The 27,207-nt window shown below is 44.7% G+C and overlaps 1 protein-coding gene and 1 long non-coding RNA gene across 5 annotated transcripts in view; one reads left to right on the top strand and one right to left on the bottom strand.

Annotated features, from left to right (window-relative positions):
- LOC146425727 (protein patched homolog 1-like) overlaps positions 1-27,207 on the top strand; it is a 228,888-nt gene that overhangs the window by 106,489 nt on the left and 95,192 nt on the right. The window lies entirely within an intron of this gene.
- Positions 1,960-8,329, bottom strand: LOC146425730 (uncharacterized). Its single transcript, XR_014846555.1, has 3 exons — positions 8,250-8,329; positions 3,026-3,583; positions 1,960-2,728 (listed from the first exon to the last, which is right to left on the bottom strand). It is a non-coding gene; the product is annotated as an uncharacterized LOC146425730 (long non-coding RNA).

Genomic DNA, 27,207 nt, shown 5'->3' with positions numbered 1-27,207 from the left:
CGTTATTGTTCCTTAGCAACAAAATGCGGGGAAATTCCCTAACCTTCAACAGAGGACATAGACTCAAGCTGCACCAGGGGAGGTTCAGGTTGGACATGAGGAAGAATTTTTTCACTGAAACGGTGGTTAAGCATTTGAATGGACTGCCCATGGAGGTGGAGTAGTCATCATCCCTGGAAGTGTTCAGGAAATGACTGGACATGGCACTTAGTGCTCTGGTTTAGTTAGCATGGTGGTGTTCAGTCAAAGGTTGGACTCGATGATCTTGGAAGTCTTTTCCAACCTTAATGGTTCCATGATTCTATGCATCGCTTCCTTTCCCTTTCTCTTTTTGTCTTCTCATATTTTTTATGCAATTATACCTTTAGGAAGATCAAATATTAAGGATGCTGAAGAGAGTTTCTTTTGAAAGCAAGGTCTCTTTGAAGAAAGCTCTGGGAAGTTCTCTTCTGACACATTTTTAACACATAAGGAATTGATAGCATTAACTGACCTTGGTGCATAGAAAACTTTTTCCAATAGTAACTTTTTTCTCTGTTATAACCTGGTTCTCCAAGCATTTTAAATTCTTGAGCCCCTGACTTACCCACAGAAAGTAAGAGATGCATTTTTTCTTATTGCCTGAGATAATTATTGCTGTTTTCAGCTATTTAAGCATGCCTGCATCAAGCTATTAAATAATAAAGTGTTCATGATTGCAGCAACATCGTCACTGAATCTGCGGGAAAAAGAAAAAACCCTCTAACACTGTATTTGAAGTGATAGAGAAACAGGCATTACTTTATTTGCTGGCCAGGATGTGCCTAGGAAAGTATTCCAAGAACACATACCTTCAGGGAATTTTCTCCCGAATTTTATACAGTCAAAGCCCCATAGAGATATATTGTTTAAAGTTTCATTGGACCAGAGTTGAGTAACCTCCGATATTCAGGTTTCTTATTGGATCTGAATGTCTTCGCTTCTGACGCTAATTAGGTATTTCATTCTTCAGTTTTTCTTATCATTCCTGTTTCGGATCAGATGCCTTCATCCCTGCTGGAGGTGGCATCTGGTAAATGTTTGAGATAACCCCATGACCTGCGGATGTTCAGTGGGTGGCCACAATGTCCTGTAGATGTTCTGTTAATGTTCTTTCTGGTTATCTTCAGGGTCACTCCCACTCCGTGGTATGTTAATCCCATCTCCGTAGGGTGATACTATATCTCTTAAAAAACTAAAGAAAGCTCCTTTTCCCTAGGTAAAGTCAAGTTAAAACTAACTAGAGAGATACAATAAAATTTCTAAAGTTATATTGTTTTCCGACAACATGACCAACATTAATAACTTGTTTACCATTTTCTTCTCAATAGGCATTTTGGTAGTGAATAGAAAGTAAAGGAGAATAAAAACATTGGTCTGATGCATATTTTAGCTGATATCTGTGCGTGCTGGTTTAAAAGTAAACCAACAGGAGAAGTGAACCCTACTCAACTACCCCAAGAGCGATTACAGGTCGGAGTTACAATTTACTAGAGAGATTACAACAAACACAATATACAGAGTGATGCGCAGATAGACTCCACAACTCATAAAAGTTGTAAAGTAGGTATGTTTTATTCCAGCGCTGAGGCGCATGGGGGGGTACTCCCTCCAAAGGTATGAGCACTGCCAGCGGCACTTCACTTGGTTTATATCGGGTTACAGGTTACATATTGTCGCTGTTGAGCCGCTAGCAGAGAGAAGGATTCCAGTTCTCAGTGTAGCAAGAAAAGGTGTTTATTATTTTGATTTCCATATATATATAGACTTTTCAGAGGTCGCCCAGATTGGTCAGCCAGAAACCTCCCCCTAGGCCCAATTGGCCAGGCCTGAACTGTCCAAGTCTCGGGACACTGTTTGAAAAACATCCAGACTTTATCTTTGTTTATGAAACACAGCAGAATGTTCTCACGAGAAAGACCTGTGCTAGCCACAACATATGCATGAAGTTACACAATGCCCCTATACATATTCATTATCTATCCCCACTTCATATTATAATGAGTCCAAAGTTCATTTAAATATGCTTGCGCCTGTGCAGTGTCATCTGGTGGTCATGGGCAGGGGTCTCTGGGATGAAGTAAAAGTCTTCCTCAGATGAAGTAAGGAGTCTTCTTCGGGTTGAACTCTTCACCCTGCCTCCTTGCACATACTCCCTGAGTTTCTGGCCCAAGTCCAAACCCTAAAGCTGGCTCGGGCTGGTTTCAGGGTCCGAAAACAGGATATCTTGAGGCGCGGATAGACTCCATAACTCAAAAAGTTATGAAGTAAGTATGCTTTTATTCCAGCTGGAGGTGCATGGGGGATAGCCCCTTTGAAAGCATGCACACTTCAGCAGCATTTCACTTGGTTTATATCAGGTTACAGATTACATATGCATAAAGTTACACAATGCCCCTATACATATTCATTACCTATCCCCGCTTTGTATTATAATAAGTTCAAAGTTCATTTAAATATGCTTGCGCTTGCGCAGTGCCACTTGATTATTGTGGGCAGGGGTCTCTGGTGGTCTCCGGGAGGCAGTAACTGGAGTATTCCTCAGAATGAACTTTTCACCCTGTCTCCTTGTGCATGCTTCCTGAGTTCCTGGTCCAAGTCCAAACCTTAGAGCTGACTCGAGCCGGTTCTGGGGTCCAAAAGCAGGATATTCAGTCACAGTGTTTTAACTCTATCAATTGATCTTGCATTCCTCCTGTGTCCTCCCTTTCTGCTTGGCAAGCGGCAAAAACCGTTAAGCAAGCGATATATTGTTTTTAGCAAGCAGCTTCTAATAAATCATTATCCAGCCTCTAGCCCCCTAAATCAATTTATTAATGGTTGCTTCCCCTTATCAATGGTCTTACATTCATTTTGCATCCTCCCTTTCTGCTTGGCAAGCGCAAAAAATGTTAAACAAGCTGTATACATTGTTTTAGCAAGCAGCCCCTAATAAATTATTATCTAACTCCTAGTCCCCTAAATCACAGAGAAAACTGGTTTAAAACCCACAAAGTCTGAGTACAACCTGGCAGCCTGTTGGTCAGTGATGGTTGCAGTCATATCAAGTGGTGGTCGCAGTCCTGTTGAAGTAATGGTTGTAGTCTTGTTGGAACCATTGGTAAGAGTCTTGTTGAAGTTCTGGTCCTCCTCTGGATCCGTTGAGTGGTGGTGGCCAAAGTCCCCAAGGACCAAGATTATATATGTTCAGGTTCAGGTTGGAGTTCTCAGTACCTCCCCCAAGGCAGGGAGTTTCACAATGGATGATGCAATACTGTGAGTCATGGGATATTTTTGGGAGTCCTTGATGCTGGTTACACCTGCCTATTCTGCTAGTGTTATTGAGTCCGTTATGGCCCATTAGCAGAGATGACCCCCTCAGGATGGGTGTGACTGTGCTGGTGCTTCCCCGGAGGGAGTTATCACAGCTGAGTCATTTGTGAAGAAAAAGAAACGTTACCCTGCCTTCCATGGTTTGCCTCTTTTTCCTTATCTCATTTAACACACAGTTTGTAGCCTGAGGTGTCAGGTGTGCACTGCGCAGCTACTGCAAAGGATCCATTATTATCAGTTCATCAGAAATGACCTAGAGGGGAGTAGAATACAGTTTGGTTACACCCATGTAGTGCCAAACTGGCACCCTACTCCTGTAACAAGGACTGTGACATTCTAAACTATATCTTTAGTCCTAAATAGTTAGCAGTACTTAGTTCTGCTGACTTGCCAAAACCTAGATCTCTCTTCTTACAGGGTGTATGACAGTGAATTATTTTATATAAAAGACCACTTTGAGAATGTGAAATATTTTGAAGTGAATTATGTCATCTAAATCTTGGGGTACCCAGCCCCCTGATCTGGAAGACAGAGACGGGGAACAGAATGAAGCCCTCATAATCTGAAAGGAAATGGTTAATGACCTGCTACAAAACTTAGATGCACACAAGTCTATGGGACCAGATAGGATCCACCCAAGGGTGGTGAGTAAGCTGGTAAAGTGCTCACCAAGCTGCTTTCAATCATTTACCACCAATCCTGGCTAACCAGAGAGGTCCCAATTGACTGGAGGTTAGCAAATGTGGTGCCCAGCTACAAGAAGGGCCAGAAGGAGGATCCAGGGAACTACAGGCCTCTCAGTCTGACCTTGGGGCCAGGAAAGGTTATGGAACAGATCATCTTGAGTGCCATCACATGGCACATACAGGACACCAAGGTGATCAGGCTCATTCAGGACAGGTTTGTAAAAGGCAGGTCCTTCTTGACTAACTTGATCTCCTTCTATGACAAGGTGACCCACTTAGTGGATGTGTTTGCGTGGATAACACATAATCACGAAGGTTATGTGCAGGTGCTTTTGAAGCATGGAATTGACTCCACAACTCAGATAGTTATGAAGTAGGTATGTGTTTATTCCAGCTGGGGTGCATGGGGGGTAGCCCCTCTGTTGCCCGAACCGAGGAAACACAAAACAACCGAAGTTATTTTATGCGGTGCTTTATTGAGGGCCCTGGGGACCTGAGGACTCACGTCCAAAGTCAGAGCCCCCCCCTGCTACAAAATCACTGAGTATATATATGTTTTCTTTCCAAATTGCTTCATCTCAACGAATTTGATTTCTAGACACATCTACCTGATTTATGATTACATTGTGACTTTGTTTTTCGTTAACTGAACATTCTTTATCATCATTAATCTACTACACCCTATTAGATAAGTCACACACTTCACTTAGCAGATTACTTAAATAAACAAACTGTTCTATAGCTACATTCCTTAGACAAGTCTTTCTACCCTCATCAGTATGCTCTATCGATCCTTTTGATCGCTACTGGCAACTTCGCTACACAACACTGTTTACACTCAGGCCTACTGATCCCTCCAAGCCTTAGCATGACTACTACTAAAGTCTTTATTCATGGTTTTGCAACACCTCCAAAGGCATGCACACCCTCAGCAGCACTTCACTAAATTTATATTAGGTTACAGATTACATATGCATAAAGTTAGAGAAAGCCCCTATACATATTTGTCATGGGTTTGAGACAGGACCTTGCCAGGAGGACGCACGAAAAAGGGCAAACAGGCTTCAAGCTTAAAGTTGCAAAAAAAGGTGATTTAATTGCCTAACAGAATTGGAGGATAAATGCAAGGCAAAAATAAACTTTTCATACATTATTTTGTTCACTCCCCCCTCCCTCTTACAAACCTATAGTATTCACCCCCTTTCCTCCTTTACAATCCACAAGCCAGGTGGGGGGGGGCAGGGTGTGGGGTCTCTTTTCAGTCCACAGAGTAGATTCTCAAATTTATTCATCACTACAATTCTTCTACTACAAATACTCTTTATCTCTACTTGTTTCTCTCTCTCTCTCCAGACAGTTTTCTGCTCTCACCCCCACCCTCTTAAGAAGCAGTCTCTGCACTCACCCCCCCCTTCCCTCTTTCCAAACCAGCAACACAAACAGGGGCAGGTTGAGGGGTCCTCTGGTCAGTCCAATCAGGAAAAGAGGTTCTCTACTTAGCCAGGGGTCCTTCCCACGAGAGACAGTCCTCTGAGAACTTCTTTGGCATGGGTCCAATCTCATGAGCAACATCCTGCCCGAATTCTGCCGCAACATGAGTTCTTTTGTCCATAAGGTGCTGTGCAGACTCTCCTGAGCTGAGGCCAGGCTGCTTCCATGCCAGGAGCAAGGCCTATCTCTCCCAGTCAAGGCCTTTTGCAGTTTTAACTCTTAGATGAGACTCCCACTGGTTCACAGTCTTTTCCAGGCATCCACCTCCTCCTCTGGAGAGAGCTGTGGGTGGATTTCTGCATCCTTATGGACTCCATGGGCTGCAGGAGGAATTTCTGGCTCCCCCATAGCTTCCACCATGGCTAGCAGAAAGTTTCAGCTCCAGTGCCGGAAGCACTGGAGCACCCCTTTCTCCCCCCTTCTTCACTGACCTTGGCAATCTCCATGCTGTTCTCCCTCACATATTTTCACCTCCACCTCCTCCTCCTCCAACTACAAAGTGAAAGAAGTGCGCGCCTGCTTTGTTTTGAATTTTTCTTAAATATGTTTTCACAGAGGCGTAACCAGCACCTCCAATTGGCCCAAACTTGTCCGGCAGCATGTCCATCACCTTCAGAGCCATCAGAGATTGGCTCTGCTGGACTTGATGTAAAAACTTCCAGAACTTGCACTCAGGACACACAGGAGCCATCTTTGTGCCACACCCCACCCCTCAGACACCTCCCTAGGCCTACTACAACAGCTTCTGAGGGGTCCAAATTTCTCAAAAATGTTAAAAACACTTCACTGATGTTTTGGGCCAATCAAAACCACCACAATATTCATTATCTATCCCCGCTTCGTATTATAATGAGTTCAAAGTTCATTTAAATATGCCCGCGCAAGCACAGTGTCTCAGATTAATTGTGGGCAAGGGTCCCAAATGATTGATTACTACATAATCCATACTCTTCATCACGATGAACTGTTCACCCTGTTCCCTTGCGCATGCTCCCTTGGTTCTTGGTCCACGTCCAAGCCTGAGAACCAACTCGTACCGGTCCTGGGGTCCAAGGGCAGGATGCTCGGTTACACTTGGTGGTTTCTCTCAATTATTTGGCTCTCCTCTCTCCATCCTCCCCGATACCAGGTAGGCACAAATTCATTACGTGAATAATAAATGGGTTGCAGCAGGCATATCTTAGTAAATCATTATCCAATCTCTGGCTCTCTAAATCAGTTCAAAAATATTATTATTACTATTATCCAGCTTCTAGTTCTTTTACATTAGTAATTTCTATTTTACCCTAAATCACTTTTTATTCAAGCTTTGAAGACAGGGGTGATTACCCAAAGCTGACTTCAACATTGATCTGAAGCAAATACATTTTATACTTTTCCCTTACATAACAGTGGCATGATCATATGTTAATCATCAACTTAACATTGTTTTATTGTTTTCCCCCAAGCATGACTGTAAGCCCCCCTCCTCCCGCAATATTTCTGATTTATTTCACAAGTGCGAATCTGCATGATTTAGCTGAAACAATCCCTGATATTTTCTAAACAATCTTCATGTTCATGTCACCCTGAGCTCGTACATGCAGTTCTTACCTACCCCCGTTTCCAAAGCCTATTTTTAACTAACATTTTAACCCTATGTTAACGGATGAGGGAAAGGCTGAGGATGTAGTTTACACAAGCTTTAGTAATCCATTTGACACCCTTTCCCACAGCATTTTCCTGGAGAAACTAGCTGCACATGGTTGGACGAGTGTACTGTTTGCCAAATAAAAAAGTGCCTGGATGGGTGGGCCTCGAGAGGGGTGGTAAATGGAGTTAAATTCAGTTGGTGGCCGGTCACAAGTGGGGTCCCCCTGGGCTCAGTATTGGGGCCAGTTCTGCTTAATATCTTTATTAATGATCTGGAAAAGGGAATGGAGTGCATCCACTGTAAGTTTCCAGATGACACTGTCACCAAAAATCACTGAAAACTGGGCAAATAAAACTCCTTAACACTAATGTAGCATTAAGAAGTGGCATTATTTATTACAGGCCTGGTTGCACAGGGAATAGCTCTACCTAGCATGCACATGATTCACTGCAAGTGCATTGTATATAGACAGTCACCACATGCATATTATCATTCCTCATTACCATATAACCCTCCCCAGGTTCCCAGGTTCAGTTTTTTTACAGTCTTGTTTTGGCTATGGCTGCATTCCTAAGACAGATGTCTTCCCCTTATCTTTCTCCTGTCCTTGCTGAGAAAGCAGATCCTGCATACCCTGTTTCTTTGCTAAAAGTACAGAGACACAGTAGAACTCCTTATTCGTGGATTAATGCTTTGGTGTCAACACCAAATTGGGCTGAAGTGTTGATCTGCTGGAGGATGAGAAAGCTCTGCAGAGGCATCTGGACAGGCTCGATTGAGGGGTTGTTACGAATGAGAAGGGAGAGCTTAGACAAGTTCCTGCCTCTGCCCAGGCCTCTGGCAGCAGGCAGGAGCTTTCTTGGGGCAGCCAGCACCCCAAATCCACTCTCGCTCACAAGTTCTTAATAATGACCGATCAGGCCTATTACAACATGAATTATTTATTGAAGAGATCAAGGAAAACAGACATAAGACTTTAAACAGACTACTTACTACACAGGAATAAAACAAAAGAAACACTACTAGTAGATAAAATACAGTGCACAATAAAGGTACCTATATTACAGCTAGCAAAGAAATAGTATAGTTTAAGATTCAATGCGACATACCACCAGATTGATGATGGAGTACACATAGAATCTTTCAGTTCGCAGGAAAGTAACCACAGAATTCACATCCGAGCTCACTGTGTCACCAAATCTGTGGGAAAAAATACAAAAACTTTCCAACAACATTTTGATGTTAGAGAGTCAAGGCATTACTTTATTATCTGGCCAGGATGTTGTTCTGGCCAGGATGTACCACAGAAATCATCTCATCCACACATAGCCTGGGTGTGCAGAGAGAATCATTCCAGGATACACAGCTTTTACTCAATTTTTCAGATATTTTATACAGTAAAAATACATAGGGAAGCATTGGGTCAGTGTTCATTGGTCTAAAGTTGAGCAAACTCTTAGTATTCAGTTTTCTATTGGATCTGAATCTCTTCGCCTCTGATGCTAATTAGATTCTTCATTCTTCAGTTTTTCTTATCAGTCTTTTTTCCGGGCCAGGATGTCTTCAGCCCTGCTGGAGGTGGTCTGGGGTAGCCATTTGTGATATCCATCATGTCCTGTTGATAACTACAAGGTCCTGGCGAATGTTCTGTTAATAGTCTTTATCTTTCTGGTTATCTTCGGGGTCACTCCCAATCTGTTGGTATGCTGAGTTCACCAGACCTCATCTGGTGGAGCAATGCCCTGGAAGAAACCTAAAATTCCTTTTCCCAGGGTAAAGACAAACAAAACTTTTGACTAAAGTTTTACAAAATTTTTAACCTGATATATTTTCCAACAACTGGAGAAAATTCCCTACACATTTTCAGGGAGTGTGTAGGAGGCTTCTATCTCCATAGAAATTTGTGTAGATTTTATAGTTTGCAAAATAGTGTCTCTCAGTCAGAAATTTCCAGCTTATCTCCCCACATCTGTTCTTACACCAGGTTGTTTATTGGGAGTTCTACCCCAGGTGCCAGAGATAACTCGCTACTGGACCATCTGTCCAGCCTGGGTGTCCTGGGTTAATGATAAAACTCTCTCTCCTCCGAGAGCGAAGGGCCCCGAGACCCCCTCCCCCACCCACAACAGAACCTCTTAGATGGAAGTGAAGAAAAACCTATTTATTTGACAAAACCACGCAGAGTGCCCTGCAAGGCACAGGGGAAGGGGAAAACCAAGGTGAAAAGGAGTTATTCAACCTGATTAAAAAGTCCTTTTCCTCAGACGCAGCCCCTCTCCTCCTCACGCGCCCCCGGGGCTGGGTGGAGCTCCCTGGAGAGCTCTGCTGTCCTCTGGCCCTCCTGGGTCTCCAGGTGGCAAAGCAGATCGAAGAGAAGGGGTCCAAACGAGGAAAAGGAAAAAATGGAAAAAAAACGGGAACAGAGCTCACTCCGACCGCCGTCCAGCATGCAGTCTCTGCCGAGCGACCAATCCTCCCCCGGAGCGAGGCTTGGGGAAAATGTTTTCAAAACAACCTATGTTTCTCTCTTCGGCTGGGTGTAGTTAAAGAGACAGGACCACACTTTTTTTTACACATTTTTTCTTTCTTGGGCATATAAGCCAATGATAGGGGATAAAGGATTATCATAACATCAATCCAAGACATTCCACCCCTTATTCCATAGCGTTGGCTTAAGGCCCACCCTAACATCTTCCAACTTTAAACACACACACACATATATACACACATATATACACACATACACATATACACACATACACATATACACATATACACATATACATATATACATATATACATATATACATATATACATATATACATATATACATATATACATATATACATATATACATATATACATATATACACATAACTATGTACAAATAATGTCATTCGGTGAACGGTGGTATGTTGCCATCCCAACCTTACATGTGGCCTTCACCCAAAATTAAATTTCCCTGAGGGACACATCGTGTTTTTCCATATTCCTGCATTATCCACCAAGTACACCCTGGTCCCCGAGCAAAGACAGCCCCACAGATGGGTTTGTCTTTATGTGAGGCAGAATCAATCCAGACAGTTTTCCCTAACAAGCCTCTGGCATGTACTGCTGGGACCTTATCTCCATCCACTGTATGTAGAAGCTCAGATTGGGCAGGACCTGCTCGGTTGATGGAGCCTTGGGTATTGACTAACCAGGTGGCCTCTGCTAAATGTTGCTCCCAATTCTTATAAGTTTCCCCACCCAATGCCTTTAGGGTGGTTTTTAACAGTCCATTATACCATTCCACTTTGCCAGCAGCTGGTGCATGATAGGGAATGTGGTACACCCACTCAATGCCATGGTCTCTAGCCCAGTTGTTTATGAGGCTATTTTTAAAATGAGTTCCGTTATCTGACTCAATTCTCTCAGGGGTACCATGCCTCTACAGGACTTGGTTTTCAAGGCCCAGGATGGTGTTACGAGCAGTGGCATGAGGCACAGGGTAGGTTTCCAGCCACCCAGTGGTGGCTTCTACCATTGTGAGCACATAGTGCTTGCCGTGGTGGGTTTGAGGCAGTGTGATGTAATCAATCTGCCAGGCCTCTCCATACTTATATTTAGACCACCTTCCACCATACCACAGGGGTTTCACCCGCTTGGCTTGCTTGATGGCAGCACACGTTTCACAGTCATGGATAACTTGAGAGATGCAGTCCATGGTTAGATCCACCCCTCGGTCTCGTGCCCACTTATAGGTGGCATCTCTGCCCTGATGGCCTGAGGCATCATGGGCCCATCGAGCTAGGAAAAAATCTCCTTTATGCTGCTAATCCAAGTCTACCTGGGACACCTTTATCTTTGCAGCCTGATCTACCTGTTCATTGTTTCGGTGTTCCTCATTAGCTCGACTCTTGGGGACATGGGCGTCTACATGGCGGACCTTCACAGGTAGTCTCTCTGCCCGGCTAGCAATGTCTTTCCACTCTTCAGCTGCCCAAATTGGTTTTCCCCTATGCTGCCAACCAGCCTTCTTCCACTTTCCCAGCCAACCCCACAGAGCATTGGCTACCATCCATGAATCAGTATAAAGGTAGAGCTTTGGCCATTTCTCTCTTTCAGCAATGTCCAGGGCTAACTGAACGGCTTTGAGCTCAGCGAATTGGCTCGATCCACCCTCTTCTTCCCTAGCTTCTGCAACCCGTCGTGTGGGGCTCCACACAGCTGCTTTCCATTTTTGTTTTGTCCCTACAAGACGACAGGAACCATCAGTGAAAAGAGCATAGCATGTTTCATCTGCTGGCAGTTGGTTGTATGGTGGGGCTTCCTCTGCATGGGTCACCTGTTCCAGCTCCTTTTCCTCAATCAGACTAAAATTTTCACCCTCAGGCCAATTTGTAATTATTTCCAAAATCCCAGGGCGATTCAGATTTCCCATACGGGCACGCTGTGTGATAAGGGCAATCCATTTGCTCCATGTGCCATTGGTGGCATGATGAGTAGAGGGAACCTCTGCTTTAAACATCCACCCCAGCACTGGTAGTCGAGGTGCCAGGAGGAGTTGTGCTTCTGTGCCAATTACCTCTGAGGCAGCTTGGACTCCTTCGTATGCTGCTAAGATTTCTTTCTCTGTTGGGGTGTAGTTGGCTCCAGACCCTCTGTAACTTCGGCTCCAAAATCCCAATGGACGACCCCGAGTCTCACCAGGCACCTTCTGCCAAAGGCTCCAGGACAGACCATGGCTCCCAGCTGCAGAGTAAAGCACATTCTTTATTTCTGGCCCTGTCCTGACTGGGCCAAGGGCTACTGCATGAGCAATCTCCTGCTTGATCTGGGTGAAAGCTTGCTGTTGTTCAGGGCCCCAGTGGAAATCATTTTTCTTACGGGTAACCAGGTAGAGAGGACTCACAATCTGGCTGTACTTGGGGATGTGCATTCTCCAAAAGCCTATAGCTCCCAGGAAAGCTTGCGTCTCCTTCTTGTTGGTTGGGGGGGACATTGTGATGATTTTATTGAAAGCCTCAGTAGGAATCTGACGCCGTCCATCTTGCCACTTCACTCCTAGGAACTGGATCTCTTTGGCAGGCCCTTTGACTTTGCTCTTTTTTATAGCGAAACCAGCTTCCAGGAGAATCTGGATGATTTCCTTTCCTTTCTCAAATACTTCTTCTGCTGTGTTCCCCCACAAAATGATGTCATCAATGTATTGCAAATGTTCTGGAGCCCCACCCTTTTCCAATGCAGCCTGGATCAGTCCATGACAAATGGTGGGACTGTGTTTCCACCCCTGGGGCAGTCGGTTCCACGTGTACTGCACGCCCCTCCAGGTGAAAGCAAACTGAGGTCTGCACTCTGCTGCCAGAGGAATGGAGACAAATGCATTTGCAATGTCAATAGTGGCATACAACTTTGCTGCTTTGGACTCTAGCTCATACTGGAGCTCCAGCATGTCTGGCACAGCAGCACTCAGAGGTGGAGTCACCTCATTCAAGGCACAATAGTCCACAGTCAATCTCCATTCTCCTTCAGATTTTCGCACAGGCCAGATGGGGCTGTTAAAGGATGAATGGGTCCTGCTGACCACCCCTTGGCTCTCCAGCTCACGGATTAGTTTGTGAATGGGAATCATGGCATCACGAGTTGTCCGGTACTGTCGGCAGTGCACAATCGAGGTTGCAATCGGTACTTGTTGCTCTTCCCCTTTCAGGAGTCCTACTGCAGATGGGTTCTCTGACAGTCCAGGCAAGGTGTTCAATTGTTTTATGCCCTCTGTCTCTACAGCAGCTATCCCAAATGCCCACTTGAGTCTGTTTGGGTCTTTGAAATATCCATTTCGGAGGAAGTCTATACCCAAAATACATGGAGCCTCTGGGCCAGTCACAATGGAATGTTCTTTCCACTCTTTTCCAGTCAGGCTCACCTCAGCTTTCACCAGGGTCAAGTCTTGTGATCCTCCTGTAACGCCGGAAATAGAAACAGGTTCTGTCCCCACATGTCGTGATGGGATTATTGTGCATTGTGCACCAGTGTCAACTAAAGCCTCGTATTCTTGTGGCTCTGATGTGTCAGGCCACCGAATCCACACGGTCCAAAAAATTCGGTTTTCCCTGGCCTCTACCTGGCTAGAGGCAGGGCCCCTCTAACCATGGTGGGCATTCGTGTTAGAGGTTCCTTCAAGGGAATCAGACATGTTGAGTAGAGCTACTTCCCTTCTGGTGGAGTTCCTTCTCTGAGTCTTGCCCTCCTTCAATTCACGCACTCGTCGTGCCAGGACAGTAGTGGGTTGTCCATCCCACCTGTTCATGTTTTCTCCACTGTCACACAGGAAATACCACAACTCATGTCGAGGGATATATCCAGTTCTCATAGCTGAGGAGCGTCTGCGTGGGGTAACAGAACCTCTGATCTGTACTGCCGAAATTTGGAGAAGGCTGTCTTTAATCTCTTTACTGAGTTTCTCATGATTCTTCTCAATCTTATTTTCTAGTTTCTGCAGATGTGTTTCCACAGCTGAGATTCTTGCATTCATTGGGCTATGCACGACATCTGCATATGCTCGGAGCTTCCTTGTCATATCACGCACGGTCTCATGCCCGTCATCTTGCTTCATAATGGCTAAAGCAGAAGCATACTCTGATGGCCCAAGCTTTAGGAGTTTCCGCCACATCACAGGTGTACATTCTATCCTATCTGGGTCCTTAATCAGATCTGGGTTTGCTATGCCCTCTGAGAAGACAATTTCTACCACTGCCATTTCTCTCAAGCGTTGAATCCCTTGTTCTATGGTTCTCCACTGGGTTTGTTGCGAATAGAGATCGTCGGGATGTAGGTATCTTTCCCTCGCAGCTCTGATAGCTTGTCTCCAGAGGCTGCAGCAGTCAGGCCCATCTCGTATAGTTTGGTTGATATCTGGGTCACGTGACACAGTCTCTAAATGCCTTGCCTCAGTAGGATCTAAAAGTGTAACATCGCCTGCGGCATCCCAAAGACGGGCTAACCAACTAATTACAGATTCATCATCTCGTTGGACATAATCTTTTCTTAGGCTGTGAAGGTCTCTCACATTCATGGATTCAACAATGACCTCTGACTCAGTTGCTGACCTTGAGGGTCCCTCCCCACTGTCATCTGAGCGATCAGTCTTAACTTGGGCTTTCCTGCTCCGCGTGACAGGAGCAACTGCCACTGGCTTAGGCTCCCTTACTTCCTGTTCTATAATATCTGACAGTGTACAATAAGCATATGCCAGGGCCCAACATATTGCACTGCAGTTGTCTCTGCACTTCTCTTTCAGATACTTCCCCACCTCAGCTGGTCTCAGGATTTGTCTAGGGGGATATTCCCAATCTATTGGGTCAGAGAATTTCTTTAAAGTTTTACCTATGTCCTCCCATACTCCACACCATTCAAATTTCCTCACATCTGGGTTAGGTGTCTGCTCCTGCTCAGCCCCTCTGGACTTCTCAGCCCTCATTCTGGTAAAGCTGAACATCATATACATGGAACCTACCAGGTAAAGCACCTGTACTCCCAAGTTAATGGTCTCTTTAACATCCAGGGGAAACTGAATATTCTCAAAAGATGATATACCAGATTTAAAGGGAAAGAGATGGGTGAGGAGCCAGGAAGCTTCACCCTCTACTTCTCTAGCAGGTTGGGTAATATTACTAACAAAACTCCAAAACAGGTTACTAAAACTAGAGGAGGAAAGTAACAGAGCATGTACATCTTTAACTGTTTCCCATACCTTCTTACAGATCGTCAGTATCACACACACTACTATAACAAGCCGGAGTCGTGTCCCTGATTGGTGGAAATTATACATTAGGGACAAGATTGCCCCTACCTGTTGGTAGGGAAACAAACCTATGTGCCAAACAGACAGTATTACATCAAACAACCTCCCATCAAACAGCATAGTGACTACTGATGGCTGTAATTCAATACCAAGCGTTTAAAACCAGAATGCAATTATTAGGTGTTTTTTCTTCACTTTCTCTAACCCCGCAAAAGGTGTAGAACAAATAATCAAGGCCCCCCTAAGTCGGGCACCAAATACTGTCCCGGGTTAATGATAAGACTCTCTCTCCTCCGAGAGCGAAGGGCCCTGACACCCCCTCCCCCACCCACAACAGAACCTCTTAGATGGAAGTGAAGGAAAAACTATTTATTTAACAAAACCACACAGAGTGCCCTGCAAGGCACAGGGGAAGGGGAAAACCAAGGTGAAAAGGAGTTATTCAACCTGATTAAAAAGTCCTTTTCCTCAGACACAGCCCCTCTCCTCCTCGCCCCCCCCCCCAGGGCCAGGTGGAGCTCCCTGAGAGCTCTGCTGTCCTCTGCCCCTCCTGGGTCTCCGGGTGACAAAGCAGATTGAAGAAAAGGGGTCCAAACGAGGAAAAAAATGAGAAAAAAGAAGAAAAAAAGAACCGGAACAGAGCTCACTCCGACCGCCGTCCAGCGCGCAGTCTCTGCCAAGCCAAGAATCCTCCCCCGAAGCGAGGCTTGGGGAAAAAGTTTTCAAAACAACCTACGTTTCTCTCTGCAGCATGAATGTAGTTAAAGCGACAGGACCACACATTTTCTTGAGCATATAAGCCAACGATAGGGGATAAAGGATTATCATAACATCAATCCGAGACAACTGGTACTCCTAGTTGATCTCCATCTGGTCCTGGTAAGAGGAAAAATCCTGGCTGTATGATCCCCAGAGTACAACTCCCTTCCCACCGGGGGGGGGAGTTTTCGGTATGCTTTTTTCCCACATATCCAAAATAAGCCATCTGGTGACAATCGGTGAGAGAGAACTCACACACGACTTAAGCCATAAAGCAAGCTCCATTTTATTTTACCAAACGAGAAACTTATATACTGTTACAGATGTTTCTAATTATAGCTACACACGTATCTGTAGTCTGTTCTCACATATTCAGGGATCCTCCTGGTGACTCCTCCAATTCCTTCTCATAACACTTCTGACTCTTTATCTTTTCTCATGACATTCTTCTCACAGCCCAGAAGCACAGCTGTGGTTCCCAGGTGCTAGTCTCTCATGACAGCCTGTTAGGATCTCCACTGAGGCCTGGCTATGCTGAGGCTTTGTTCAGGCCTGCTCAACTAACACAAGTTTTGCTGGAAAACTGCGTTTTCCAACAATCTGGTGCTTTCCAATAATCATTTCTCTGTTGATTTATATTCTCCCAGAATTTGGATATTTCTGGGATCCCAAAATAAGGATTCTTGCCTGTATCATTACATTGAAACAGTCTGATTTCATTATTATACCTACAGTTTTTCCCTTTTGATTTTTTCTGAGCCCAATACAGAGTTGGTTCCTCTGGGATCCACCATGAAGTTCCATTACTAACTATATACCTCATACAGGGAGTATTTCCTACTTTGTGAAGAAAATTTTCCCTGAGCGCCAGAGACATTCTCCTATCACTGTTGAACTCAAAATCCACCCTTCTGGTCGGTTTTCCCCTTTTATATTTATCCGATTCCACTTAAGGAGTTCGATGGGGCCTAAACTGCTGCCTTTCCATGGCCATTCCTCTGTCATTAAGGCCCCTTCACAAACCCAACAGTTGGTTATATTTAGTTCCTTACTTATCCTCTCCCCCAATTCCACAAACAGGTTTTTCCCAATTTTTGAGATATCTACTTTTTTTCTAGTTGTTGCCTGAGTTTCGTATACAGATCCTGACGTGGAGTTGATACAGAGTTGGACTGCTGCGCTGACTTCGCCTTTCTTACTATTTGTTCTTTTACCAAGTCCTGAACTCTACCCTTAAGGGTGAATGTAAAACAAACCCACCTTTCCCCCTTTGGACATTCACTTCCCAACCTATTACCACTCATTCCTAAATTCTCTGCAATTAAATATTTTTTCCCATTTTGCATACAGGTACCTAGTTTGGATGGGTTATAACAGTGGCTGTTGACGTGGGTATGAGTAATAAGAAAGGAACCTCGGGTTCTTTCCATGTAAACCATTCGGTAGCACTTGCGACATGATTGTGCTGGCATCCCAGAAGGGAAGAGACAAAAAATGAGTGACAATAGAAGGAATAATAGAGGTTCGGTATGGCTTATACCCCCACCGCCCATGCCTATGGGGTTGCTACCCATAGCAGGTGTATATGATCTTCTCAGTGGCGAGTACAGTGGCCAATCCTGGTCTTGCTCTCTATCTCCTTGTCACTTCCTTTTTGCTATTTTCCAGGCAAATTGCTTTTGATGCCTTTTAATTGTAGTTTCCCACTGTTCCTCAGGCACCTCCCACTCAACAGGCACTAGTAATTCCCATCCACAGAGAAAAGTTATTATTTCAGTCCTTTCTAGTTCTACTTGGGCAGGAAATAAATCTGGTACCCAGCACTTTCTACAAGGGTGACGTTTTTGTGAACTACAATACCAATTTTTCCCACATCTTATGCATTGACATTTAACCCAGCTAGCATGTCCAGTATGGGGATGTTTCAAACAGGGTATATGGTACGGTACTGATGGAGGTTGTAATATCTCTTCTTTATACAAGTCACAGGCTAAAGCAAAAACATGAGGACCCTCTGCCCAAAACAGTCCTGAACCTCCGGTTTGGGGTGGAAGTATTCCTCCCCAAGGGGGGTATCGGAGGCTCCTCAAAACTTGTCCAGGTGGCACTTGGAACCACTGATATAAACTTGGCCTCACTTCCCAGTTAGGTGTGATCCTCAGTACATTCTCTGGATCATTTGGGTCTTCCCAGATCGTTACCACCCAGTCCTTGCTTAAGACTCAACTTGGTATCACCCGGCTTAGAGGTTATAGTCCACTCCTTAGGTTCCTCTGATGCCTTAAATCACTGGTAAAAATTTTGAGACGCAGACACGCAGTATAGGAAAAGGGTATTACCTTGGTTTAATAGGATCCCAGATGCACACCGACGACCCAGCCCCGACGATATCCCTCGTATACAATTTATGGACAGCCTAGATTAGCATACCTATCTAAAAGTCTCCAATAAGAAGTCTAAAAAATGAAGTAATTGCCCCCTTATTAAAATTACTTCCCCCCAAAAAGGTTACAAATCAGTTTACAAAAACATGTCTTGGTGATGGGGCTCTGTTCAAGGTTGGTGCCTCATGCTCTTGCGATTGTGGGGTTTGTTTCGTCTTCTCCAAAGAATTCTGAGCAGGGCAAGGGTACTAGGGTTATAAACATGTAGGGTTAAGATACAGGGAGTAAAAAGTACAGGAATGGGAAGGGTAAAAGGATATATATAAAGAGAGTATAAAAGTATAATGAAAAAAGGACAAAAAACCATCAGGCATCATTTCCCCCCTTTTTGGAGACTAACAAGACCTTGTCTAGTCTCTAAACTACACTACCTACAACATCGGTTTACACAACTAGCTATGGCAAAAATAATAACTACAATTACAATCATTATAAATGTTTCTTTCACCCAGGCCCAGTCTGGCAACCATGAAGCGAGGGCATGGAAGATTTGGTCAAATTTCAAGGTGTAATTTCTTGAACCCACTTCATGTAGAATTTGAGTTCCCTTCCAAATTTCCTCCAAATCCTCTCTGATTCTCCCATCCTGGTCCACAAAGGAACAACAGCTGCTGTTAAATAATGTCGCATACCCCTTCATGAGTGCCGAGCAAGAATTTGAGAGCTATCTTGTACTGCGTCATTGCCCTTGACAGGCCATGGACTTCTTCTTGCAAAGCTATAATTGCATCAGCAGTATGTTTTTCAATATTTTCAATAACACTCGATATATTCACAATTGCCCTTTCAAATTCAACTATCCCATAAGAGGGAAGGAGGGCTCTCACTATACTATGGAAAACTGTGGGACGTTCAATGAGGGGATTAAGAGTTCTTTTCCCCCTCCTACGTGGTTTTTCAATTTGGTCAAATATTGTTATATTTGGGATTACAGCCCCGAGGGCACAGGCCTGATCTTTATCTACAGGTAGAATTTTCCAGGCCTTATCATCACATATCCAATACACTCCCATCCCAAAGGCAGAGCCAATCTCCATCCCAGCAACCTCATTTTTGTTACAGATCTTGGGTTAAGTATTTCTCTGAAGTTGGTCTTATGACAATATGGTGGAAGAACGGCCTTTCCTGTAGCATTCATGAGCATGCAGCGAACTGTATAGTTCTCATGTTCCATCAGGCTGCTCAGGGGTATAGGAGGCAGCAAGGTGGTATTGGGCCTGATCTGTTGCCACCTTTCTGTATGTTCCTCTTCCATTGCAATACCAATCAATGACCATTTCCCCTTCCCATTTAGAGGTGGTAATTGAGTACAGATCCAGCAATTGCTCATATTAAGAGCTTTGGATACATTTTGCATCACAGTATTGTGCAACTCCTGGGCTGAGCCTTGAGTCATGGTTACCAGTTGGAAAAACAGCATACATGTAAAGAACAATTTAACCATCATCTTGATTTGTATTAGTCTCTGTTTTCTCGGTGGTTTCAGGAGCAGAAGCTTTCTTCACTCTGGAATAGTGGATCCACGGTCCTTTCCCAGCAACCTTGACAGCAGTGAGGGTGGTCAGCAAGACTTGGAATGGTCCCTTCCACTTGGGTTGCAAGGGGTCACTGTCCCACCACTTGATGTAGACCCAGTCTCCAGGCCGAAACGGGTGGGCAGGGATGTCCAATCCTATAAGCTTGGAGAGGACAACGAATCTCTGGAGCTTCTGCAAAGTGGAACTCAAAGCCATTAAGTATTTCTGTAAATCAATTTTTCCCCTCATGTGAATTTCACCTGGAATGTGTGGAACTTGATATGGTCTGCCATATAGAATTTCATAGGGACTTATGTTGTCCCTCCGCCTTGGTTGTATGTGGACTCTCAGTAAGGATATAGGCAAAGCCTGAACCCATGTCATAGATGTTTCTTGACAAATTTTACCAATCTGGGTTTTGAGGGTTTCATTCATACGTTCAACCTCGCCACTTGCTTGGGGCCTGTATGGTGTATGCAGGTCCCAAGTAAGTCCCAGGATCTTGCTAACTTCCCCGACCACTGTTGCAATAAAATGTGGTCCCCTGTCTGATGACATCCCCAAGGGAACCCCAAACCTTGGAATTATATGATTGAGCAAGGCTTTTACTACCTCTTTTGCTGCGTTGGTGCGACAGGGATAAGCTTCAGGCCATCCACTGAATGTATCAACCAATACCAATACATATTTGCATCCTTCCTTCTGTGGCATTTCAGCAAAATCTATTTGCCAGTAATCTCCTGGGAGATGCCCTGTCTTGGTCACTCCTAACACTACTCTTTTAGTTGTGTCAGGGTTGTTTTTGCAGCAGGTTTCACACTTTCTTGTTACAGACTGCACAATATCAGTTATTCCTCTCCTTATCACTACTTTCTTTAGATGTTTTAAAAGGTTTTCCGTTCCCCAGTGTGTACTCTCATGTTCTCTTTGTGCTATTTCTCAAAGGATCGTGGGTGGGACTACAACCTGGCCTATGGGTGTAACAGCCCACCTACCCTCCTTAATTTCAGCCTTAAGAAATTTAATTAACTTTTGGTCACTCTGATCATATTTTGGAGCAAACCCTGTCAGATCTACTTCTTTCTGTGGCACTATTGCAAAAATGCCTTTTTCTGCTATCCCTGTTGCCATTTCATCAGCAAAGCGATTTCCCACTTCAGGAGTTGTCTTCCCCTTTTGGTGACTTTTGCAGTGCATGACAGCTACTTCTGTAGGTTTCCAGATGCTCTGCAGGAGTGCTAGGATTTGTTTGGCATGTTTAATGCCATTACCTTGAGCAGTCAGCAGGCCATGTTCCTTCTAAATAGCTCCATGGGCATGAACAACACTGAATGCATATTTGGAATCAGTTCATATATTTACCTTCTTTCCCTTGCTCAGTTCTAGAGCTCTGGTCAGTGCAATCAGTTCAGCTTTCTGTGATGATACATCTGAAGGCAAGGCCTTTGCCTCAATTACTTCATCTGTGGTGGTCACTGCGTAGCCTGTCATACGCTTACCGTTCCGTATGAAACTGCTCCCATCAGTAAAAAGTTCCCAATCTGGATTCTCCAGAGGCACATCCTTCAGGTCTGGTCTACTGGAGTAGGTTTCTTCTATTGTCTGCAAACAGGCATGCTCAGGCACGTTATCAAGCAGTGTGGATGACAAAAACATTGCAGGGTTTACAACAGATGTTGTTTTTAGGGTGACATCATCCTGTTCCAACAATACAGCCTAGTATTTAAGCATTCTACTAGGGGATAACCAGTGTCCCCCCTTTTGCTCCAGCACAGAAATCACGGCATGGGGTACATACACGACAATGTGCTGCCCAAGGGTGAATTTCCAAGCTTCCTGGATTAGGATGACAGTTGCTGCCACGGCTTTCAGACACCCTGGCCACCCTTGGCTAACATTGTCTAGCTGTTTTGAAAAATAGGCCACAGCTCTTCGCTGATCCCCAAGATATTGTGCTAGCACCCCAAGAGCTACATTCTGCCACTCGTATGTAAATAGTTCAAAGGGCTTTGTTAAATCTGGCAGCCCTAAAGCTGGAGCAGACATCAAGGAATGTTTTAATTGTTTAAAGGCAGCTTTCGCTTTCTCTGTCCAGTTAATGGTTCCCTTTTCAGCTGTCTTTAGGGTTTCATACAGAGGCTTTACTAGTATTCCATACCTTGCCACCCAAAGTCAACACCAATCTACCATGCCGAGGAAAGCTTGCATCTCTCTCACCGTGTGGGGCTCTGGAAGCCGACAGATAGCTTCTTTCCATTCTTTGCTAAGTTGTCGATGACCACGGAAAATTTCCAGCCCCAGGTATACTACAGTTTCTTTGGCAACCTGTGCCTTTTCCTTTGAGACTCGGTATCCGCCCATGCCCAAAAAATTCAAAAGACTTACAGTGAGTTGGATGCAGTCATCTCGTGTTTTTGCTGCGATCAGGATGTCATCAACATATTGAAGGATTTCTCCTTTTGGTTCTTGTTTTTTCCAGTCCTCCAGTTCCTTTGATAGCTGGTGTCCAAATATTGTTGGGCTGTTCTTGAACCCTTGAGGTAGCACTGTCCAGGTTAGTTGAGTCTTTCTTCCTGTCTCAGGATTTTCCCACTCAAAAGCAAAAAGTTCCTGGCTATCTTTGTGGATTGGAATAGAGAAAAAGGCATCTTTGAGATCTAAGACTGAGAACCACCCTAATTCATTTGTTAGTGTGGTCAGAAAGGTGTAGGGATTTGGTACAACTGAATGTATGTCCTCTGTAATTCTGTTGATTGCCCTCAAATCCTGCACTAGCCTGTAACTCTTACCATCAGCTTTCTTTACTGGCAGGATGGGTGTGTTGTATTTGGACTCACATTCCACTAGCAACTCAAATTTGAGAAATTTCTCAATTACAGGTGCCAGTCCCCTACGACTTTCTAATTTCAGAGGGTATTGTTTCTGCCTTACCGGTGTTGCTCCTGCTTTGAGTGCAATACTCACAGGTTCAGCTCTTTTGGATCTCCCAGGAAAATCACTGGCCCATACTATTGGAATTACCGCATCCTCAACTTCTTTAGGAATTTCTCCACAACATTCCTGGATAAGAATAGTAGCTGTTTCAACAAATTTAGATTCAGGAATTATAACTTTCACTCCCTCCTCTTTGGAAAATTTAATTTCTGCTTCTAATTTTTCCAATAAATCTCTGCCCAACAATGGTTTTGGAGAATTTGGCATATATAAAAATTGATGAGTCACCCAATGTTTCCCCAGTTTAAATATTAAAGGTTGAAAGAAATGCCTTGTTTCACTTACCCCCGTGGCACCAATTACATCTACAGTATCTTGACTCAGTTTCTCCTTTAAAGTATTTAACACAGAATATGTTGCCCCTGTATCATCCAAAAATTCAACATCATCTTTCCCCAGCTTAATTATAACCGAAGGCTCCGCTGGGGTGGATAATGCCTTCGGTCCCCGTCAATTCCCATTCACAGCTAACTGAGAAGATGAGGGCGTCTCCTTCGCCTGCATTGGACACTCATTCTTCCAGTGTCCCTTCTTCTTGCAGATGGCACACTGGTCCTCGGCTAGAGGAGGGTGAGGCGGACCCTTTCTTTTCCCCTGACCCTGTTTCTTCTAGTAGTGGGGTTTACCAGTATCCTTATCTGTTGAATCCCTATTTTGATATACTTTCCAGGCCACATTCAACAACTTATTTATATCATACTCATCCAATTTTTGCAGCTTTTTCCTTATTTCAGGTGTAGATTGGCCTACAAATATGTAGGCTAAATGAGATTGTTGCAATGGGGAATCCAAGTCCAAGTTTGTGTACTTCCGTGCAGCCTCTTTGAGCCTGTTCAGGAAATCTGTGGGGATCTCATTTAGACCTTGCCTAATTTTGTATATTTTGGCCCAATTAATTGCTTTAGGAATAGCACATTTTAGTCCAATAACTATCCACTTTTGATACTGTTTTAATTTGGCCATTTCCTCTGGCACATTGGGATCCCAACCTGGATCTATGAAAGGAAAAATATTACCAACAGGTCCTTGAATGGTTCCAGCTGCAATTTGAGTTTCTACAGCATTTACAGCAACCTCGATAACCATCTCCTTTTCTGTACTATTCAGTACTTTATCTCACATTACATTTAGGTCACTCCAATCTGGGTTTTGTGCCTTGATAGCTAATTCAAACCGCATGGCTACTTTCTCTGGGTTGTCTCTGTATGTTCCGACTGATTCTTTCAATTGTCGGAGTTCTCTGAGGGAGAAAGGAGTTTTGATATAAACCATCCCTTGATTCCCGACAGCCTGCCTTAGAGGTACTTCCAGGACAGGTTCTTCCTTCCTTGATTCATCTCTCTTAGCCCTAGTACGTTTTGCGACTGGACTGGCAGCTCCGATAGCTTCCCGGGCTATTTTCCCCCTCTTCTTCCCAGCAGGTTCACTGCCTGCTAAGGCTGCAACTTCAGCCTCGGTTTCCCTTTCCTCTTCCGAGCTATCTACATCTACACTGGATTCGTCTGACTCACACTTGATTTGGGTTTTTTCTCTCTCAGCCCTAGTTGAGCGGCGGAGAGTGTGCCGCCTGCCGCTCCCCCCTTCCCCGGTCTGGGAGGGGCCAGCGGCAGACGTGCCTCCCTCTCCGTCCCGATCCGCCCTGGTTCCACTACTGCCTCTGCCCCTGTCCCCGCCTTTGCCTCCACCCCTGTCTCCACCCTTGCCTCCACCCTTGCCTCCACCCCTGTCTCCACCCTTGCCTCCACCCCTGACTCCACCCTTGCCTCCGCCCCTGCTCCCGCCCTCAGGGTGGCGGGCGGGTGGGGATCGCTCCACTCCTGCTCCGCCCTCATCCTCGTCGTCAGAATAATCGGGGGAGGGCGGTAGTGGAGGGGGAGGAGGCCACGCCTCCTCTGTTCCCCGTGCTGTATCAAGTAGGTGAAAGGGGGGCAGACGGCCGGAATGGCGGTGGGGGAGGAGGAGGAAGAGGGGGGAGGGGAGGGGGCACCAGCCCCTGTTGCGGATGATGTGATGCCCCCCTGCGTAAAGCTGGTGCTACCAAATCCATGTCTGTCATGTCTATCTCCTCATCTTTCATTGGAGGCTGTTTTTGTCTATCTTTTTTCTTTTCTAATTTTTGTAAAGCCATCTCAAAGCAGTTCTCTTTCATTTGTTTATACGCTTCTTCTCGATTTAGAAATATAGAAAACAATTCTGCATATCTCAACTCCTTAAACCTGCCCTGAACTCGGAGTTCTACGAGTAACTTTGTAATAAGTTCATTATCCAAACTTCCCAACCGAGGCCATTTACTCCCCCCCTCCAGTTTCAACACAGGCCACACCCACAGCGAGAGTCTGGTTAATTCCCCGGAATGTAAAGCAGCGCTTCTTACTGTCAGCAGATTCCAGTTTTTCAAAATCAAACCCAGCGGGGAATCCTGCGGGATTTTTGTGTTGGTAGATAATACACCATCCATATCTTACTTAGAAAGAAACAGTAGGAAAAGGTTCCTAACCTATAGATCAGCACAGAAACAAACCAGCAGAGCAAAGAAAGCAAGCCTGAAAACCACGCGTGTTCAGCTTAGAAACCCTGGTGGGATTCGAACTTCGGTAGTTGAACCCACACCCCAACCCTTGGACCACAGCCCCGTCTGAGCCACAGCCCCCCCGTGAGCCCTATGTGGCTCGCTGTGAGCAATAGCAAAGAGCATCCCCTTCTCCTCACAGCCCCCCCCCCCCGTGGGAGCGGAGTAGTTTAAAAACCCCCCTTTTATGGCCCCCTCTGGCCATGCTCCCACCCTTGGAGATCTCCCCAGATGCTAGCTAGCCATAAAACCATAAAAAAAACCCCTTTTGATCTTACCTCTCCTGCTGTGTTTCTGTGGTAGGTTTTTCGGAAAACTCCCGGTTTTCAATCCTGGACTGCCGCTTCCCTCCCGTAGTGCCGGCAAGTGGGGGGGGTACAGCAGGGTGTTTCTCGGTCCAAAATCAGAACTCGGGGTTCCTTCTCCTCCTGGCTGGCTCGCCAGAACTGATGCCTTAAATCACTGGTAAAAATTTTGAGATGCAGACACGCAGTATAGGAAAAGGGTATTACCTTGGTTTAATAGGATCCCAGATGCACACCGACAACCCAGCCCCGATGATATCCCCCGTATACAATTTATGGACAGCCTAGATTAGCATACCTATCTAAAAGTCTCCAATAAGAAGTCTAAAAAATGAAGTAATTGCCCCCTTATTAAAATTACCTCCCCCAAAAAGGTTACAACTTAGTTTACAAAAACATGTCTCAGTGATGGGGCTCTGTTCAAGGTTGGTGCCTCATGCTCTTGAGATTGTGGGGATGTTTCGTCTTCCCCAAAGAATTCTGAGCAGGGCAAGGGTACAAGGGTTATAAACATGTAGGGTTGAGATACAGGGAGTAAAAAGTACAGGAATGGGGAAGGGTAAAAGGATATATATAAAGAGAGTATAAAAGCATAATGAAAAAAGGACAAAAACCCATCAGGCATCACCTCCACAGGTCCTTTGATCCTGCTGGAGTGGATCCACCCTCTTTCTCTGGTCCAGACCACTGCCTCGGTTGTCAGTTGTACCTGAAAAGGACCTTCCCATTGTGGAGTTAAAGATTGCTCTTTCCACGTTTTCACCAGCACCCACTCCCCTGGATGGATATTATGGATTTTAAATTCTAAGGGTGTGGTTTGAGGGATTATCCCTTTCAACCACAAATTTACAAGTGTTTTTGCAATTGTGGTGACATATTTTCTAACACTTATTTCTCCCATTTCATAAGTAGCAGTTTCATGTTGGGTGGTCAGAAAGGGTGGCCCAAACATCATCTCATAAGGTGACACTCCCAGGTCTGACCTGGGTTGTGTTCAGATTCTCAGCAGAGCCAATGGTAAACATTTTACCCAGGACATTTGTGTTTCAACCATCAGTTTTGTTAAAGTTCTTTTTAAAGTCTGGCTCATTCTCTCTACCCTACCCAAACTTTGTGGGTGCCACGGGGTATGTAATTCCCATTTTATTCCCAAGGCTTGAGTTATCTGCTGTAATACTCTTGATGTAAAATGTGTCCCCTTATCTGAGTCTATTCTATTAACCATTCCATACCTGGGAATAATTTGTTCCAAAAGGGTTTTACATACTACATTAGCTGTAGCTCTGACAGTAGGGACTGCTTCTACCCAATAAGTTAAAGGGTCTATTATTACCAATAGAAACTTCCACCTCTGTACTTGGGGAAGTTCAGTAAAGTCCACTTGGATACTCTGGAATGGTCTCAGAGCTAATTCACGACCCCCGGGGGTTATTTTTCTCATTACTTTTTTATTTACTTTCTGGCAAGTTATACATTTTTCAGTGACTTGTTTTGCCACTCCAAAGATCCCAATACATCCATAATTCCTTAAAAAATTATCACATAATGCCTGAGTACCCCAATGAGTCTTTTGATGCATATTTTCTAATATTTTTCTAGTTAGTGGCTTATTAAGCAACTGCCTCCCATCAGAAAGCCTCCACTTCTCAGACTGCTCTTGCTTCCCCCCTATTTTACTTAACTCTTTCTCTTCTG

The sequence above is a fragment of the Lichenostomus cassidix genome, chromosome W (assembly GCF_008360975.1).
Source record: "Lichenostomus cassidix isolate B80296 chromosome W, HeHo_3.0, whole genome shotgun sequence".
Lineage (NCBI taxonomy): Eukaryota > Metazoa > Chordata > Aves > Passeriformes > Meliphagidae > Lichenostomus > Lichenostomus cassidix.
Note: the sequence above shows the minus strand (reverse complement) of the source record. Positions and strands in the feature narration are given on the sequence as shown.